At 53.7% G+C, this 19,129-nt stretch overlaps 1 protein-coding gene across 1 annotated transcript in view; it reads left to right on the forward strand.

The window, feature by feature from the left end:
- Positions 1–655: 655 nt before the first annotated feature.
- The window catches only part of DCTN1 (dynactin subunit 1), a 68,003-nt gene continuing 49,529 nt past the window's right edge, over positions 656–19,129 (forward strand). The window contains exon 1 of the mRNA XM_056855195.1: positions 656–659. The gene's annotated coding sequence lies outside the window, so the exon portion shown is untranslated. The remainder of the gene's footprint in view (positions 660–19,129) is intronic.

Genomic DNA, 19,129 nt, shown 5'->3' on the forward strand with positions numbered 1-19,129 from the left:
GGGTGCCCCCCGGGTGCCCCCCGCCCCGCCCCCGCGGCTCCGGCTGGCTGGCCGGCTGGCCGGCTGGCGGTGGGCGCTTCGAGCCTGCGCGCCCCTTCCCACCCCGAAGCGAAGGGGCTTCCCTGGCCCCGCCGGGGACCCCTCGCCCGCCCCCCTACCTACCTACCTACCTCCCTCCCTCCGAGGAAGGCCCAGCTCTCGACACGGGCCTGGAGCCCAGCCGCAGCCTCCTTCCCGGCGCTCGGCCCGCGGCTCCCCTGCCTGCCTGCCTGCCTGCCTGCCTGCCTGCCGCCGCTTCCTGCTTCCTGCTGGGCGGGGCGAGCGGGCGAGGGGGGAGGAGCGGAGTCGGCGAAGCCTCCCGCCCAGCGGCAGTCTACCGCCCGAGGGAGGGGCCCCTTCCGGAGGAGGAGCCCGCTCGCCCCCTCCCTCGCTCCCTCCCTCGCTCCCTCCCTCGGCCCCGCCCCTCTCCTCTCCCCTGGGCGGCGCCTGCGCGCGGGCCGGCGGCGAAGGACCCGCGGTAGGGGCTGTCCCGGGCAGTGCCTGAGCAGGAGGCCCCCGTCCAGCCTGGGCCGCCGGCACCGGCGCCTGGAGGGCAGCCCGGGCAGCAGACCACTCCACACTGGGCGGCGGCGGCGGCGGCGCCGGCAGGGACCCGGCCGGTGAGTAGAAGGGGGCCCACCCCGCAGGGCTGTTGTGGGGGGCGGCTGGCCGGCCAGACAGCCAGTCACTTCGAGGCTGCCTTGCCGGGGGGGGGGGGGCGCCGGTTCGGTGACGGGGCGACCCGGCCTAGAATGGGACCCCCCCCCTCGCCACAGGCTGCGCGGCCCGAGCGGCGAGCAGAAGGGAGGTGAGGCCGGGGCGGGCGAGGGGCGTGCGCCCCCCCCCACATCAGTGCCTGGGGATGGGGGAGCAGAGCCGCCGCAGCCCCCCCCCCCCAGGGGCTCATCCGTTGGCGCTTAGCTCCGAAGGCGACAGCCCCCCTGCACGGAGTCTGGCGATTCCCCGCCCCCCGGCGGATCCCCTCCGCTTAGAGGATTCCCCCCCCCCCCACACACACACGCTCTCTGCATGTTCAAGACGCGGGGCCTGTCTTGACGTTGCTCGGTCAACGTCTTGGGACCAGCCGGGCCTCTACCAAAGGGATGGGCTCCACTCGAACCAGGATGGAACCAGACTGCTGGCGCGTAATATAAAAATGGTGTCAGAGCAGCTTTTAAACTGAACCTGGGGGGAAAGCCGACAGGAGCTGAGAAGCATCCGGTTCGGGCAGACTCGGTGCCTACGGACAAAGGGAAAACTGCTTCAGATTGCCCACATAGGAATTACTTAGACATGAAAGGGAATGGGGAATAATGATGGATAGCCACTTAAAGATGCCCAAAGGCTCATGCCAGGAAAGTCGAAAGAGAAAAACAGTGCGGAGGTGTTTCTGTGCTAATGCTAGAAGCCTCCAAGCAAAAATGGGGGAGTTAGAGTGCATGGTTTTAAGAGAAAACATATTGAGTGGATAAATGTATGCTCCAGTCAAGCCAAAGAGATAATTTTTTTAGACATCCTAAATGACTGTGCCCTTGACCAGTTGATCATAGACCCAACCAGAGGGGAGGCGATCCTGGATTTAATACTCTGTGGTGCTGCCAGTGATTTAGTGCGGGATGTGGATGTAGTTGAGCCAGTTGGCAATAGTGATCACAATGGCATCAAATTTAATTTATATGTAAGTGGGAAAGTGACTGGGAAATCTCACACAATTACCTTTGACTTTAAAAGAGGGAACTTCTCTAAAATGAGAAAACTGGTAAAGAGGAAGTTGAAAGGAACAGTTAGGAGAGTTAAATCTCTTGAAAAGACTTGGGGGTTACTCAAGTCCACATTACTAGAGGCTCAGCTAGCTTGTATACCGCAGGTCAAGAAAGGTAGTAATAAGTCCAAGAGGTCACCACCATGGCTAACGGGTAAGGTGAAGGAAGCAATTGGAGAAAAAAAGTCTTCCTTCAGAGACTGGAAGGTTTGCCCAAACGAGGAGAACAGAAGCAAACACAAACTTGCACAAAGGAAATGCAAGCAGAAAATTAGAGATGCAAAAAAAGATTTTGAGGGGCATATTGCTAAAAACATCAAAACAAACAATAAGAAATTCTTTAAATATATTAGGAGTAGGAAACCAGCTAGGGAAGCGGTTGGACCATTGGATGACAATGGGAGTAAAGGAACTGTAAGGGAGGTTAAAGCTATTGCTGAAAAACTAAATGAATTCTTCTCATCTGTCTTCACTGTTGAAGATACAGGGCAGATTCCTTCTCCTGAACAGAGATTTTGGAGAGGGGAAAATGAGGAACTGAGGCAAACAGTGGTAACAAGGCAGGAAGTCCTAGAATGTCTAGACAAACTGCAAACTAACAAGTCACAGGGACCAGACGGTATTCATCCTAGAGTTCTTCAAGAACTCAAATGGGAAATTGCTGAACTTCTAACAAAGATATGTAATATGTCCCTTTGATCAGCCTCTGTACCAGAGGACTGGAGAATGGCCAATGTAACACCCATTTATAAAAAAGGTTCGAGGGGGGACCCAGGAAATTATAGGCCAGTTAGCTTAACGTCTGTACCGGGTAAATTGGTGGAAAGCATTATTAAAGATAGAATTGTCAAGCATATAGAAGGGCAAGGTCTGCTGGGCAAAACCCAACATGGCTTCTGTAAGGGTAGGTCCTGTCTCACCTATTAGAGTTTTTTGAAAGTGTCAATAAGCATGTGGACAGGAATGAGTCTGTGGACATTGTGTATTTGGACTTCCAAAAAGCTTTTGACAAAGTCCCCCACCAAAGACTGCTAAGCAAACTTCATAGTCATGGGATAAGAGGACAAGTCCTCTTATGGATTGAGAGCTGGCTGAAAAATAGGAAGCAGAAAGTAGGAATCAATGGTCAGTTCTCACAGTGGCGGGATGTGAGCAGTGGGGTGCCTCAGGGATCTGTGTTGGGACCGGAGTTTTTCAATTTGTTCATCAATGACCTGGAGTTGGGGTTAAACAGTGAAGTAGCCAAGTTTGCAGATGACAGCAAATTATTTAGGGTGGTTAAAACAAAATCGGACTGTGAAGAGCTCCAGAAGGATCTCTGCATACTGGAAGAATGGGCATTAAAATGGCAAATGAGATTCAATGTGAGTAAGTGTAAAGTGATGCATATTGGGACAAAAAATCCCAACTTCACATATACACTGATGGGATCTGTGCTGGCAGCGACAGACCAAGAAAGGGATCTTGGGGTGGTAGTGGATAGCTCAATGAAGATGTCAACCCAGTGTGTGGCTGCTGGAGGGTGAGAGATTCAAAACAGATAAAAGGAAGTATTTTTTCACACAACGCATAGTTAAATTGTGGAACTCCCTGCCCCAGGAAGTGGTGATGGCATCCAGCTTGGAGGGCTTTAAGAGGGGAGTAGACATATTCATGGAGGAGAGGGGTATTCTTGGCTATTAGTTAGAATGGATACTAGTCATGCTGCATACTTATTCTCTCTAGTATCAGAGGTGCATGCCTATTATTTTGGGTGCTGTGGAACACAGGCAGGATGCTGCTGCTGCACTCGTCTTGTTTGTGGCTTCCTAGAGGCACCTGGTTGGCCACTGAACAGACTGCTGAACTTGATGGGCGTTGGTCTGATCCAGCAGGGCCTTTCTTATGTTCTTATGTCTGAGCGGTCAGCCGCCGCCCCCCACCCCATCCCCGGCCTCTACGCCCCCCCTGCCGGGTAGCGGCCTAGCTCCATTCCCTCGCCTGCGCCCTTGGCCATTTCCTTGAGTCTGTTGAATGAGGCCGGCTGGAGGTTTGGAGCTGGGGTGTTCCCAAGATGCCCGTGGCACCCATCACTACTCACCGCCGGTGGTCCAAGGCGCCCCAGATGTGCCCCTGTGCAGCTGCGAGCCCTGTGCTTGGAGATCGGGGCCAAGTGGCCTGGGCGGAAGAAGCTGAGGCTGGATTCAGGTGAGGGAGGAGTGGCTGGCCAGGCAGGCTGGTGCTTCGGAGAGGCTGGACTCTCTTGCAGTGGTCGAACTGGAGTCAGCGTGTTGAGTCCTTTAGGAGCGCCCTCCTGTCCCCTTCCTTTGGTTTGCTGTCTTCCTTCCTTTCCTAGACTCAGCCAATCTGGACACACCGATCCATGCTTTTGTAACCTCAAGGCTGGATTACTGTGCTGCTGTCTACATGGGGCTACCCTTGGAGGTAAACCAGAAGCTGCCGCTCGTTCAGAATGCGGCAGCCCGATTGTTGACAGGATTGTTTAGCCGCCCTATGGGAACACATCTCCGCTGCATTAAAGCAGCTGCATTGGCTGCTAGTTTGTTTCAGAGATTGATTCAAGGTGCTGCTTGTGACCTCTAAAGCCCTTCGTGGCTGAGGACCTCCGTAGCTGAAGTAGCATCGCCCCATGTGCCACCTCTGCCAGCACCTATAGGGGGTGGCTGGGTCAGTTGATGTTCTCTCACATGCAGAGTCATGACTGAATGATTAGTTGAATGGCTGCCATAGAAGTCCATTTGCTTGTTCGCTGCTCTGATCTGGACAGCTGGACAGTGCAGGTGGGGAAGGGTGCCGGTTTGAGCAGAGTCACAACTGCCTCTTCCTTGATAACTCCCTGTCTCCACTAGCTGACTGCATGGGGGGTAGTATTGCTTAGACTGCAAGCTTTGTGGGGCAGGACCTGATTCTTTTGTCATTTGTCCGCACAGCAATGGCCAAATGCATAAAAACCACCAGGGCGTGGGCCTTTGCAGTTCAGGGATCCAGTGGAACTTAATTCGGTTTGGCTGGTCAGTTATACAGGGTCCACAGCGGCCGTTCGTTTCAAAGCAGCTGTCATCTCTAATGATTCAAATACCTCCTCAAAATTCTTTTCTAATGAAGAGATACCCCTTGCAAGTATATTTGCTGCCTCTCCCAAAAGGTTGAGTAGAACTCAATTTCAGTGACTTTCAGAGTTGTCTCAGAACTGCCGCGGGTGCGTGCTGTGCATGTCAGTGGCTCTCCATGCTGCTGCTGCTGGCCAGAGGGCTTCCAGTTCTTTGATCTCCAGGCCTCGGTTTCTCTGCATCTGAAAGAGGCTGCCAAGTGGCACCCCCTTGCATTCTGCTGCTTTTTTTTTGTAGGACGGCAATGCTGGGTGGCTCTCAGCATCCGTGGGTGAACGGGAGGAGTTCTGTTGCTGCACAATAACCAACACCTCTGTGGAGCTTGAGACATTTTCCAGCGCTTGGAGAATTGGGGGGGAGGGGGGGAAATGCAATGCAAAGTTGAGCTTGTAAAAACATGTAGCTCGCCTGAGCCCTGCTGTGCAGCATATCCTGTTTGGGGAGGTGGGGGCTTGAATCAATAAACTGTTGGTTATGTATTGATTTGTGGTCTTGTTTGCTCCAGCTGAAAATCAGCATATTAATTTCCCCGAGTTCTTTATCTGTTCCCCATCATAGCTGATCCAAAAAAGGAACACAAATTCAGCGGCACCTTATAAATGAACAACATTTATTTCATTATGAGCTTTCGTGGATCATGTCCCTCTTCATTGGGGATGAACTGTCCTGTGATCCACAAAAGCTCATATCGAGATAAAAGTTGTTAGTCTTTAAGGTACTGCTGGGTTTTTACTTCATTTTGCTATGACAGACTAACAGGGCGATGCCTTAGCAGGGATCTAAGTATAGGCACTTTTGATGGCAAATCAGAATGGAATCAATAGAAGTGAAGAGAGATTCAATTCTCAAACATGGGGAGCTATGATTTAGTGCGCAGAGCATCTGCTTGGAGTGCAGAAGGTCCTTGGTTCAATCCTCGACATCTCCAATTAAAGGGTCTGGCAGTAGGTGATGTGAAAGACCTCAGGGTGAGACCCTGGAGAGCTGCTGCCAGTTGAAATAGACAATACTGGTTTTGTGAGGGGCTGTGGCACAATAGAAGAGCATCTGATTGGCATGCGGAAGGTCCCAGGTTCAATCCCCGGGCTCTCCAGTTAAAAGGACCAAGGGGGAGATGATGTGAAAGACCTTCCTCTGCCTGAGACCCTGGAGAGCTGCTGCCAGGCTGAATGGACAGTAATGACTTCAGTGGACCAAGGGTCTGATTTGTGAGCATCCTTCCAAGGAGCATGAGGGAGAGCTGGCATTGTCAAGGGAATGTGAGAAAGAGAAGAGCAGCCTGGACCCAAAACGAGTGGGTTCCCAATTTGACAGCCGGGGCGGCTTTGGAGCTCTTTGGCTCACACAGTGAGGGAAGAAAAGCTGCTGGGCATGAACTAGAAGCTCGACCCAGAGGCGGTTCCTGAGAGACCTATGAAGGTGTTTGGCTGTGGAATGATGGGTGGGAGGTGAATGGCCTGGATGGAGATGAAGCAGACGAGCCGCTTCTTCTTACCAGAGAGACGCTGCCGCATCCTCAGCTCCTGTGTGTGTTGCTATGGTTACGTCGTCAATGAAGTGTTGTTTCAGATATATTGATCTGGGGTCTCGCTCCAGCTGAAAAAAAATAAAAGTAAAAAATCCTTGAAGTGGTGTCAGACGGCATCTCTGCGAACTGCCCTCCCTGCCGTCCTGCTTTGTTGGAAGGGCTGCTTCAGCTGCTGCCTGAACTGTGAAATGGTGCAGTTTGTCAGTGCGCAGATGTGCCAGGCTGGGCCCATGCAGGGTCCTAGTGCCAGGGAGATGACAGTCCTGGGGTGAAGAGCCCCAGCCAGAACTGCTGCACGAGCGGCCTGGCTGGTTCTAGATGTCTCCGGAACTGCCGGCCTGTTTAGTTCGTGAGAGGGAGACAGATGTGAGCCGCCCTGCTATAGCTATGCACGGCTTCATCACCTCTCCCACCTTCAGGGCGTGGCGGAAGGGGTGAAGCTGCTTTTTGGGGGGTGAAATGTAGAGGAGTCACTTCTTGGGTCTGCCTTGCCTTGGCTTCTTCTTTGTTATTGTTTTTTAAATTAAAAACCTCTACTAGCCATCTTTCTTCCTTCTGGAGCTCAAGGCGGTTTACCAAATAGATGAAATGCTTAGAATACATAAAATACATAAAACCCAACATTAAAAATCACAATTTAGGATTGCTAGTGACTGAATCAAATTCAGTCCTGAATAAAACTCTTCAGCTGCTTTCTAAAGATTGAAAGTGTGTGTGTGGGGGGTGGTGGTGGGGGGTGGGAGGCACAGCTCCCTGGGGAGGTTTTTACATAATCCTGTGGCTGCCACTGAAAAGGCCCTCCCTCTTTCAGGTACCCACCAGATGAGATTCTTTGGTCAACGGTATAGTCAGGAGGGCCTCTCCCTGTGATCTTAACTCCCCTGCAGGAACATTTGTACTCCGTGTTTATCCATCTAGGACCTTCGGGCTCTGTACTCGGTATCTTGACCACTGATACCTTCCCAATCTAGAATCTGACATGGGAAGTGTGCATGCAGAAATCCACTCTTGAGCTGCCTTGACCAGTGCCTAGGATCAGGGGTTTTAGGTTGTTGCAGTTTTTCTTCTAAAACAACTAGGATGTCTATAGTTTTACATCCCACAAATACGCCAAATAGTACTATTTTATATGTTAACTAGGTTCTTGGCAGAGGGGCCTATAAGTGGCTGTGAGCCACCATGACTGGACTGAACCTCCATGTTCTGAAGCAGTGTACTCTTGCATGAATTTATTAAAATATTAGTGTCTCATCTTTCCTTTGTCTTGTGTCTGACGAAGGGAGCTTTGGCTCTCGGAAACTGATACTCGGGAAATCTGGCTGGTCTCTAAAGCACTGCTGGGCTCAGTCAAGCCTGGCCCATCTTTCCTTGTGGTTCAAGGAATGCCAGTGCTGGGGGGCAGCTGCAGAGGGGGGAGGCTGTGGGCCTTGTGGGCACCGGGGTGCCTGGCTCAGTGGGCCACTGGTCAGGTCCAGCACAGCTGCGCTTCTGCTCTTGCCGTGTGTTTGTTCATGTACCTCGTTTACCCTCTGCCTTTCTCCCCAGTGGGGACCCAAGGCAGCTTGCATTGTCCTGTCCTCCATTTTATCCTCACAACAACCCTGTGAGGTAGGTGAGGCTGAGAGCGCGTGGCTGGGCCAAGGTCACCCAGCAAGCTTCCATGGTAGAGTGGGGATTCAAACCGGGGCCTCCCAGATCCTAGTGTTAAACACTAACCACCATGCCGCCTTTATTGCTGGCTTCTATAAATCCCGACCTTGACTGTGGCTATGCCATACTGTGTGGCTGACTCCTGGTGCCTGCCCCCCCTTTGTATGTCGCGATAGGGCGTGGCTGACCCAAAGGCAGTGGGAGTTGGGCAGTGCCCTTAGCCTGTGGGGTGTGGTGGAGATCCAGCCCTGCAAGCTAATGTGCTCCCCACAAGCAAAGCTGTCCCAAGGCACAGGGTGCTCAGCATTCAGTGGATTGTGCTCTTACATTGACGTGGGACATGCTTGGCCGGGATGGGCGGCCAGTGGGGAACGAGGTGGAAAGGGGGTGGCTGTTTCTTCAGCGATGACCTTGGTCTTTAGGATTCCCCAGCTGTTCTGGTAATTTTGTTGTCGTGAGCAAAGCTGGGGAGGGGAGGGGGGACGAGGGGCCTGGTTCATCCGGGGATGCGCCGGATGAGTGAGCCGCCATTGCAGAATGATCCCTGCACCACTTCTGGTTTGTTGCCTCTGGAACCACCCATTTTTTGTGTACAATTCTGGTCACCACACCTAAAAAAGGATATTTCAGCGCTTGAGAAGGTGCAGAGGAGAGCAACCAAAATGATGGGGGATGGAGGCTAGAGCAACTGCCCTATGAGGAGCGGTTAAAACTCTTAGGGCTGTTTAGCTTGGAAAGAAGGCGGTTAAGGGGAGACATGATAGAGGTCTACAAAATTATACACAGTTTGGAGAGAGTGGACAGGGAGAAGCTTTTCTCCCTCTTTCATAATACCAGAACGCGGGGTCATCTGCTGAAGCTGGAGGGTGAGAGATTCAAAACAGATAAAGGGAAGTATTTCTTCATACAACACATAGTTAAATTGTGGAACTCCCTGCCCCAGGATGTGGTGATGGCTGCCAACTTGGGAGGGCTTTAAGAGGGGAGTGGACATGTTCATGGAGAAGAGGGCTACCGTATATACCCATGTATAAGCCGACCCGCGTATAAGCCGAGGTGCCTAATTTCTCCCCAAAAATGGGGAAAAATTAGGCACCCGCGTATAAGCCGAGGGTCGGCTTATAACCCCTCCCCCCCCCGCAGGATTACCTGACAGGGCTCTCCAGCGGCGAGGGTCCGGCGGCAGCGCAGCCCGGGGGGGCCTGGGCAGCCTTCCTGCGGCTGCAGGAGGCTGCCCAAGGCCCTTCCCGCCCGAAAAAAATGGCGGCAGGGGCGGGGGGGCCTTGGGCAGCCATCCTGCGGCTGCAGGAGGCTGCCCAAGGCCCCTCCCGCCCGAAAAAATGGCGGCGGGGGCGGGGTGGGGCCGTGGGCAGCCATCCTGCGGCTGCAGGAGGCTGCCCAAGGCCCCTCCCGCCCGAAAAAATGGCGGCAGGGGCGGGAAGGGCCGGGGCAGCATTCCTGCGGCTGCAGGAGGCTGCCCAAGGCCCCTCCCGCCCGAAAAAAATGGCGGCAGGGGCAGGGGCGGGGGGCCTTGGGCAGCCATCCTGCGGCTGCAGGAGGCTGCCCCAGGCCGCTCCCGGCAGCAGGAAGCGGCACGGGCCTGGCGGCGGCGGCGGCGGCGGTAAGTTTCCCCCCTCCCTCCTCCCTCCCTCCCCCCGTATTGACCCACGTATAAGCCGAGGCCGGCTTTTTCAGCCCATTTTTGGGGCTGAAAAACTCGGCTTATACGCGAGTATATACGGTATCCATGGCTACTAGTAAAAATGGATACTAGTCATGATGCATACCTATTCTCGCAGGCCTATTATATTAGGTGCTGTGGAAGACAGGCAGGACAATGCTGCTGCAGTTGTCTTGTTTGTGGCTTCCTAGAGGCACCTGGTTGGCCACGGTGTGAACAGACTGCTGGACTTGATGGGCCTTCTTGGTCTAAGAAGTGGAAGAAAAAAGAGGGGAATGAAACCCAACCTGAAAACAAAAGCTGGGTACCCGGGGGTGAGAGGAAAATTTATGTAAGTCTATGTGGAAATATTACAAATACATTTTATTAGAAGTGCTATACAGATTTTAAAATTCTTTAAAAGCATTAAAATGGCACAATGGCCAAACTTAAGGTTGATATCTGTAACCACAAACCCAAATGCGTTTCGGCCTCTAGGGCCTTCATCAGTAGTTAGTTAAAACCTTTTCTAAAATCTGCACACATATATAGAAATACAATGATGTGAACAAATGCAAAATACAAAGTACAAACAGATTTAAAACCCAACCAGGTAAGTGAATATGTTGTAAAGTTTATTATCAATTATTCAAACAACTGGTATATTGGGTTTTTTTTTTTGTAGTACTGGTTAGTATAAGTCTCTCATATATTTTGTGTGCAGATATCAAACTGCTTCACCACTGATGAAGGCCCTAGTGGCTGAAATGCGTTTGTGTTTGTGTTTACAGATATCAACCTTAAATTTGGCCATTGTGCCATTTTAATGCTTTTAAAGAATTTTAAAATCTGTATAGCGCTTCCAATAAAATATATTTGTAATATTTCCACATAGACTTACTTAAATTTTCCTCTCACCCAACCCTGGGTACCCACCTTCTTGGTCTAATCCAGCAGGGCCTTTCTGATGTACTTATCTTCCAGTGGTGATTTCTTCCAGGCGCCTCGGAGCAGTGGGGCCGCTCTCCTGTGGGATGCCCAGGGCGCTTGAATACCTTCCTGGGCAGGGTTCTTTGAGGCCAGGAGGCCGCAACTCTGAGGGCTGGACCAGGGGATGGGCATCCTGTCTTTTTTGGTGTACAAAGGAATCCATGCAGCATCCCTGTATTTACATGGATCTGGAATCCTGCTCCTTGGGAGCACCCTGCAGTCTCTGGCACATGAATCTGGAGCCCTTGACTGCATTTGGTTTCTGAAGCTGTAGTGGGTAGTGTGTTTCTGGACTTTTCTCTACTGCCACGGGGAATAGAACGCTACTGAAAATAGCATGGACTGTTTTCTTTTGGGGATTCTGTTCTGTGCAGTGGTAATCCTATAAACAACATCCACAGGCGAGTAGTCCAAAAGAGAGTTGATTTATTAGAAAACCTACATTCCCGGGGAGGGAATGTGCGGTTTCAGTAAACTGATATGGAACACGGGATGGATCCGTCTTAAAGACTTTGGGAGCGAGAGAAATGGGAAAGGGTCCCACGTACCTGGCACTGAGTTTGTTACACGGGCGGTTGGACTGCAGATTCTTGGTGGACAAGTAAACCATATCCCCCACTTTATAATCCTTCCCTGGTGAGCTGTGTTTGTCAACTTGAGCCTTGTATTTACGTTTGGCCCGTTCCAGGTTTTAATCAGCCAGGGCCAGGTTATTTGAATAGTGTGTACCCAGTCGGCTACACCTTCGCCCCCCTCCTCCCCTGAGACATCGTAGTGGCCGATGGGGCCGAAGTCCTGACCGTACACGGCCCGGAAGGAGCTATACCCAGTGGATTGATGGACAGCATTATTGTATGCATATTCAGCAAAGGGTAACAATTCAACCCAATCATCTTGATGGAGGCGTCAACCTGGACTATAAACATCTGTTCGGGATCAGGGTGCTTTAACACCGGTTCAGAGGTAAACAGTTGCTTGAGAGTATCGAAAGCGGTTTGGCACTGGGGGGTCCCATTGATTTTAGCCGAAGGCAACGCGGCGGCACTTCCTTTTCCCTTAGTCATAAGGAGATCAGTGATGGGGAGTGCGATTTGAGCGAAGTTGGGGATGAACCCCCTGTAGAAGTTAGCGAACCCAAGAAATTGCTGAACCTGCTTACGGGTTGAGGGTGGTTCCCAACTGGTTACAGACTGCACCTTGTCAGGGTCCATAGTGAGACCGTGGTGTGAAATTATATAGCCCAGGAAGGTCAATTGTTTTTGGTGATATTCGCACTTGGACACCTTAGCATAGAGCTGATTGTCTCTGAGGCGTTGCAATACTTCCCTCACCAGGGCGACGTGTTCGTCCATAGTTTTAGAGTAAATGAGAATATCATCCAAATAAACCACCACTCCTCTATACAACAAGTCATGTAGGATCTCATTAATGAATTGCATGAAGACCCCCGGGGCCCCTTTTAATCCAAAAGGCATCACTAAGAATTCATACATGCCAAAGCAACTGGAAAAGGCTGTTAGAGGTACATCGCCTTCCCGAATCCTGATTCTGTAATAGGCTTCCACCGTCTAATTTAGTAAAGATACGCCCCTCCTTTAATTGTCCCAAGAGATCCGAGATCAGAGGAATGGGATAGGCATTGGACTGGGTGACTGCATTGAGTTTTTGAAAGTCGATGCATAAGCGCAAGTCACCTGTTTTCTTGCGCACAAAGAATGCAGGGGCCGAAGAGGGGGCGGTAGACGGTCGGATGAAACCCCGAGCCAAATTCTTGTCCAAGAATTCACATAGCACTGTACGTTCGGAAGTGCTCATGGGATAAATCTTACTCTTAAGCAGTTTCTCATTTCCCACCACTTCAATAGCACAGTCTGTTCGGCAGTGGGGGGGTAGTACATCACATTCCTGCACATTAAAAACGTCCGCAAAGTCCTGATATTCAACAGGTAGTGGAGAGGACGAGGGGGTTTCTGAGACTAAAGCCGAGGTCGACGGAGGCACAACAGCCACCTCGTGACGGTGTTGGTCGCAATTAGGATCAGAGAACTTTATAGTCCCAGCCCCCCTGTCAATATATGGACTGTGCCCCTTGAGCCAGTTAATTCCCAACACCACTTCGTATCTGATAGGGGCTATGGTGAAGTCAGTTTGCTCCCAATGGTGGCCAATGCCCATCGCCACCCCGCGTGTGTGACGATCTACTGGCCCACCCTTGAAGTCACTGCCATCCATTTGGGCAAACTGGATGGAAGCTGGCAGGGTTTCTGACTTGACTTTGAGCACTTTGAAAGTGGCTTCATTGATCAGGAAGCGGGCACACCCGGAGTCTATGAGTGCCTTGACTTGTAATTGGGGGGCCCTTTTATGGTGTTGTAACACTACATCCACATACACAGTATCTTCGATCTCACTCACCTTCACTGGAGCTTTGGGTTTTGCAGGAACAGCTGTGAGGGTCCGCGGTGTCGCTCCACTCACCGCAGACCCTGCCCGTTTTTTGACAGATCCAAAGGAGAGTCAAGATTTAAAGCAGGGGGGTCCCAGTCTCTGTCCTCATCCGAAGATGGTGAGCTGTCCCCTCTCGGGGCACTTGTAATCCGGGACCCCGATGGGTCCGCCGGTGCAGGCTCGCTGGGCGCATCTCCGATGTGGAGAGCCGATGGTGCGGTCCGTCCTGGAGCAGCGCTGCGGTCCGTCCTGGAGCAGCGCTACGGTTGGCCGCAGTGCCTCTTTGCTGAGGTTGCGCCCGATTCCGGGGCGGTCCAGCCAGTCGAAAAGGGACCAACCGGTCCGGTTGAAGCGGGCAGGCTGCAGCAAAGTGGCCCATGGCTCCGCAAACGAGACAGGCTCCCCTTTGAAACCGAGACACGCGGTCTTGCGAGGGTAGAGCAGGTCTCCGCGGTGTAGGAGTTGCAGCCTTAGGCGGGGGCTTTTGGTTGCCCCCCTCCCTGGCGAAATGAATTGGCGGCGCTCTCCATCTCTTCAGCTAGTAAAATCCATTCTTCAAGAGTGTCTGGGTCTCGTTGCATGTAAGCCCAGTTCAGTATCTCAGGATGTAAGGCTTCCCGGAAATAATGTATTGGGGTAGCTTCGGTCCAGTCCACTATTTTACTGGCAAGTCTTTGGAATTCGTCCGCGAATTCCTGCACTGGTGTAGAGCCTTGTCGAAGTTGCAGGAGGGCTGCCTTGGCCTTCTCTCCCAGGAAGGGGTCCTCAAAACGTCGCCGTAACGCTCGCATGAAATCATTGAGTGAGCGTATGGATCGGGCCCGAGTGTCAAACTGGAGAACCATCCAGTCGGCGGCTTTTCCAGTCAATAGTGAGGCAACGAACCGTACTCGGCTGTCTTCAGTGGGGAAGTGCTGCCCCTGTTCCCTCATATAACTGTCCACTTGGTGTAGGAAACAGGGCAGAGCCTCAACTGAGCCGTTGTAAGTCACCCTTAACCATGGTTGCTTCCACTGCATGAGAGGGGGCACTGGGGGTTGCCCTGGGGGCGGCAAAACTGGTTGTCCCAGAGGCGGTAGGACTGGTGCCCCCGGTGCTGGCTGGGCCGGTTGCCCCGGAGGGGGCAGAAGTGGCGGTCTCAGCGGCGGAACCTGTGGTGCCCCCGGTGCCGGCTGGGCCGGTTGACCCGGAGGGGGCAGAGTTGGTGGTCTCAGCGGCGGAACCTGTGGCCGTGGAGCCGGCTGAGTCGGATGCCCTGGCACCGGTTGAACTGGGGGCGTTTGAGCTTGCTGTAAACTTTCTTTTTCACGCATTAGGAGCTCCATTTGGTCCTGCAGACGGACCACACGATCAGTCAAGTCCCGGCTTTGGCCCCGTAAGAGATGCATTTCGTCCCCAGTTCCCCCAGTAAGTCGGGTCTGGCTGACTCGGAGGCCAGTAGCCCAGTGAGACTCCTCATGGTATAGGTCCTCCTCATCTGTGTAATCTGGTTCGACCCGGTGACCAGCAAGCCGGCGTGCGCGTTGCACGTCCCGAGATGGGCCATAGGTCGGGGAAAACGAGGGGAACAATCTGAACCCTGTACTTTCTTTTGGACGTACGTCCGGGGCCGTCGACGCGCTGCTCCGAGCGTTGGCCGCTTGAGTCAAACGTAGCTCCTCAGCCTTGTTCTGATCGGCCAGCGCCTGAGCTGCAGCCGCATCGGCAGCCTGCAACTGTTACTTGGCTCGCTTCCGATCGGCAAGCGCTTGGTCGGCCTCGAGCTTAACGGCGAGCGCCGTTGTAGCAATCGGGAGGGCTTCTTGCTCCAGAAGCAGAAGGAGCTCAGAGGAAGTTTGGTCCAACAACGGTTGAACCCGGACTGCCAGAGCAGCTGCGTCCGATCCGAACTCCGGGGTTAGTCGTTTCGCGATCTCGGCCACCATGGTCGTGGTCAAGGTCAGTCCCATAAACTGTAAAGCTGTCCGGACCGCCACATCTTGTGCCTCCTTCAGGCACACATTGGGATCAGGAACGGTTGATCTCGGGACCTCCTCCTCCCGCATTCCCGCCATGGGAGAGCCGCACACAGGGCAGATCGGGGCCACTGCCGACTCCTGTTGCGTCTCGTGTAAAGTTAATCCTGCTAACAAACGGGTCAAAGACGCTAAATCCTCCTGCACCAGCCGAACTTCCTCCAACAAACTATCCAGTGTTCGGAGGTCGTGCTGGGCACCTTGATCTGCGTCGGGGGTCGTCCAGGGGGCCGTTTCAGCAAGGCGACGCCACTGAACTCGAATAAGTAAAACTAGGCGATTGATCTCCGCATCCGTCCGCAGCGCCTCAGCAAGAATGTCACTCAGCAGAGAAGGGTCGTCGGGGTATTCGTCCGACGGTCCCAACGGAGGGCACCAAGGTTCAGGACCCTCCAGGGCTCCGGCCAGAAACCCTCTACCCGGGGAGCACTGTCTCTACTCCCACCCGGGACCCAGGCGAACCCTCTGGGGCTCCAGCCACAGGCAATTCACTCGGAGAGCACGTTCCCTGCTCCAATCCGAGATCCCGGCGATCCCTCCAGGGCTCCAGCCAGGCAGGTAAAAAATAGAGAGGGATTCGTGCCAAAATGTGAGCACTTGTCCCCGTGGTAATCCCATAAACAACATCCACAGGCGAGTAGTCCAAAATAGAGTTGATTTATTAGAAAACCTATAGGTATACAGAGCTAACAGGTGAATTGGCACGAATGAGAACTAAAGGCATGGCTAAAGGCCTATATGGAAGAGCATTGGTCATATCAGATAGTGATGGCAGCCATGGCAACCTCCCCCCTACGAGAGCAGTTCCCACAGAGGAAAGGAATTTGGCAGTTACCAGGCTTGGCCTTGGGACGCACCTGGCAGAATCATAACACACACAGTCTGACTGTCTCAGCAGAGAGCAGGCCTGACAGTAGCCTGCTCAAGGTTGACTCAGCCTTCCACCTTTCTGAGGTCGGTAAAATGAAGACCCAGCTTGCTGGGGTAAAGGGAAGATGACTGGGGAAGGCACTGGCAAACCACCCCGTAAAAAGCAAAGTCTGCCTAGTAAACGTCGGGATGTGACGTCACCCCATGGGTCAGGAATGACCCTGTGCTTGCACAGGGGACACCTTTACCTTTAAGAAGTGGGCCGCCGTTGCCACTGACATAGGTGGCTCCTCGGTCCACGTGGCGCAGGACTGACAGCAGCTCTCGATCTCAGCCAGGGGACGTTTCTCCCAGCATGACTTGCTGCCGGAAATCCTTCTTTAAAGGGAGGGCTGGTGCTGGGGCCTGTGCCCAGGACCTTCTGCATGCCAAGCCAGTGCTCATCTTCCAGTTCTGGTCTTGGATCAGCATTTGAAGTGCCTCTCTTCGAAGAGGGCCATGCAGACGGTGGGTTGCAAGGACTGGCCCGGGCCCTGCCCTGGTTTCCATGGGACTTTGGGATGTATGGGACTTCCTGTGTGTGCTGTGGTTGCCTTCCAGTGCTTCGGCTGCAGACGGAAGGAGACATTAACTACCCACAGTATTGATTTTTTATTAGAGAAGATGTGATAGACATCTCTTCAGAGCATGCTTCCTAATCATGCGTGGTGCCTGGCAGGGGCACAGCACTACCTCTGTGCACAGAGTCACTGAGAATTCCCTACCTTGTCAGTGGGGGAGCCCTTTGCCTCTGAGATGGGGGGGGGTACCGGGGGGGGTAGCTGCTTTGACTTTCAAAAGCTGATACTCCGAAAATCTTGTTGGTTTGGAAGGGGTTACTGGACTCGAATCTGTTTTACTGCAGTTCTCTGGAACTACCGTGGTTATGTTGACAGGCCTGGTTCTAAGGTGGGTTGGCAGAAGGCAGGACATCAGTTAAAACACTTAGGGCTGTTTAGCCTAGAAAAAAGTCGAGTAGGGGGAGGCATGATAGAGGTCTATACATTTATGCTTGGTGTGGAGAGAGAGAAGCTTTCCTCCCCCTCTCATAATACTAGAATGCAGGGTCATCCACTGAAGCTGAAGGGTGGGAGATTCAGGACAGACAAGAGGAACAATTTCTTCACATAGCACATAGTTAATTTCTAGAACTGGATCCCGCAGGGTGTGGTGATGGCTGCCAACTTGGAAGGCTTTAAAAGGGGAGTGGACACCTTCATGGAGGACAGGGCTCTGGATGGCTACTAGCCATGATGGCTCCCTCCTCCCTCCAGTCCCGGAGGCAGAACGATGCCTTTTTGTATCAGCTGCTGGGGAGCACAGGGCGGGAGGATGCTGTTGCGGCCGTCCTGCTTGTGGGCTTCCTACAGGCAACTGGTCGGCCCCTGAGTGAACAGAACGCTGGTCTAGATGGGCCTTGGGTCTGATCCAGCAGGTCTGATCCATTTATTTAAAGCACTGCTGTTCTGAAGTTCTCCGGCCTGTTTTACAAGCAAGCGTCTCACCACCTCTTTGCTTTTCCAGGTCAGGTTGGCTACTGTGGGCACGACCGGCTGGCTGGTCCCCTGTGGGTTTTCCCTCCGCTTTGTCGCTCACCACTCTCCTGCCGCAGAAGGAATGGGGTGATCTTGCAGCCCTGGGCTTTGTGCTGGATTAACACTGAAGTGCCAGGCGAAGGCAATCACTGAGAAGGTTCCTTGCAGGTGACTTGATTTCCGTTAGCCAGAGCAACTGCTCGGAGAAGGAAGGGTCTGATCAGTAGAGCAGAGAGAAGCTGGGTGGCAGGGGAGGGGAGGCGTGGGGTGGTTCAGGAGAGCATTGGCCCCAGTGGCCTGAAGGAAGAGTGGGGGGAGCCTAAGGGGTCGGGACCACATTCTTCCTTGCATAGGGGACAGTGTGGTAGAAGGGGGGCAGGCAGAGCAGGAGAAGGAGATGGGCACAAGCAGCAGCCGGAGGAAAGAGCGGGGAGCTCCTGACCTGGCTGCTGAGCAGTGAGGTTTTGTGCCGGCCGTTTTCTTCTGTTTGGGAGATTCCAGAGGCCTTCTCGGGCCCGTGGTGGCGCGGTGCAGGGATGCTGATTGTTTTGGGTGGAGGACCTTGGCTGGGCTTAGGGATGGCAGCTGGATTCTTCCTGGCTTTCAGAGCACGCCAGGAGTCTGGTTCTGCCAGAACCGCCGGTCACAGCCTACCTGTCCTGTTCCCACCCCCGTCATGCTGTGGGCTGGGGGGAGGCATCTTCGAGGGCAGCCTTTGGAAAGAGCGTGAGGGTTGAAGCTAGCTTGTTCTCCCTGCTTATGCCCATGTCCCGTGCTGAGATGCCAGGCCGCTCAGCACTGTGAGGGACTTTGCTGCCCGCTTGCAGGGTGGGTGCTGCCTCCCCAGCGCCTTTCAAGCTGTCCTGCCCTTTCATTCCATTGAGAGAAGCGCCAGGCCCAACGGAGGCTGTTCCCCCCCCTGCACGGGGGCTCTTGGGGGGCCGCCCCAGGACTTGTCCCTCCTGCGCTGTGCCGTTGGCCTTCCCAGCTTTGCCCGTCCAAGCCCCCTGCCTCCCCTTGCTGAGGCTTCAGGGAGAACTGGTCTAGCATTAGGACCCAGTGGGCTCTGACACCCTCAGTGACAGGAGTCTGGAGCAGCACTAGCGCAGAGTGCGTCTCCATCAGCTGGGCCGGATTTTTGTGTGTTGGAGGCTGAGAGCTGCCGCTGCCGCCTCCTCCTCCCTGGGAAAGGGCTCTCTTTCTCCTCCACCCCGTGTGGCTAGAGGGAGAGAGGGCTGCTTCTGCAGCACCGGGCAGGCTCTTCCCTGGGTCGCCCCTGGCCATGAGCTAGGACCAGCCAGCCCTTTCAGAGATCCTACGGGGAGAGAGAGAGAGAGAGGAGAAGCATCGGCATGGCCCAGCCCAAGAGGCACTCGTACAGCAGGGTAAGTGGCAGGCAGGTGGCCACCGGGGAGCTCCACGCCAGGGCCGCGGTCAGTGCCCCTGGAGGTGCCATCTCTCTCAATGCAATCTGTTGCAAGGG

Source organism: Euleptes europaea, chromosome 9, assembly GCF_029931775.1.
Source record: "Euleptes europaea isolate rEulEur1 chromosome 9, rEulEur1.hap1, whole genome shotgun sequence".
NCBI lineage: Eukaryota > Metazoa > Chordata > Lepidosauria > Squamata > Sphaerodactylidae > Euleptes > Euleptes europaea.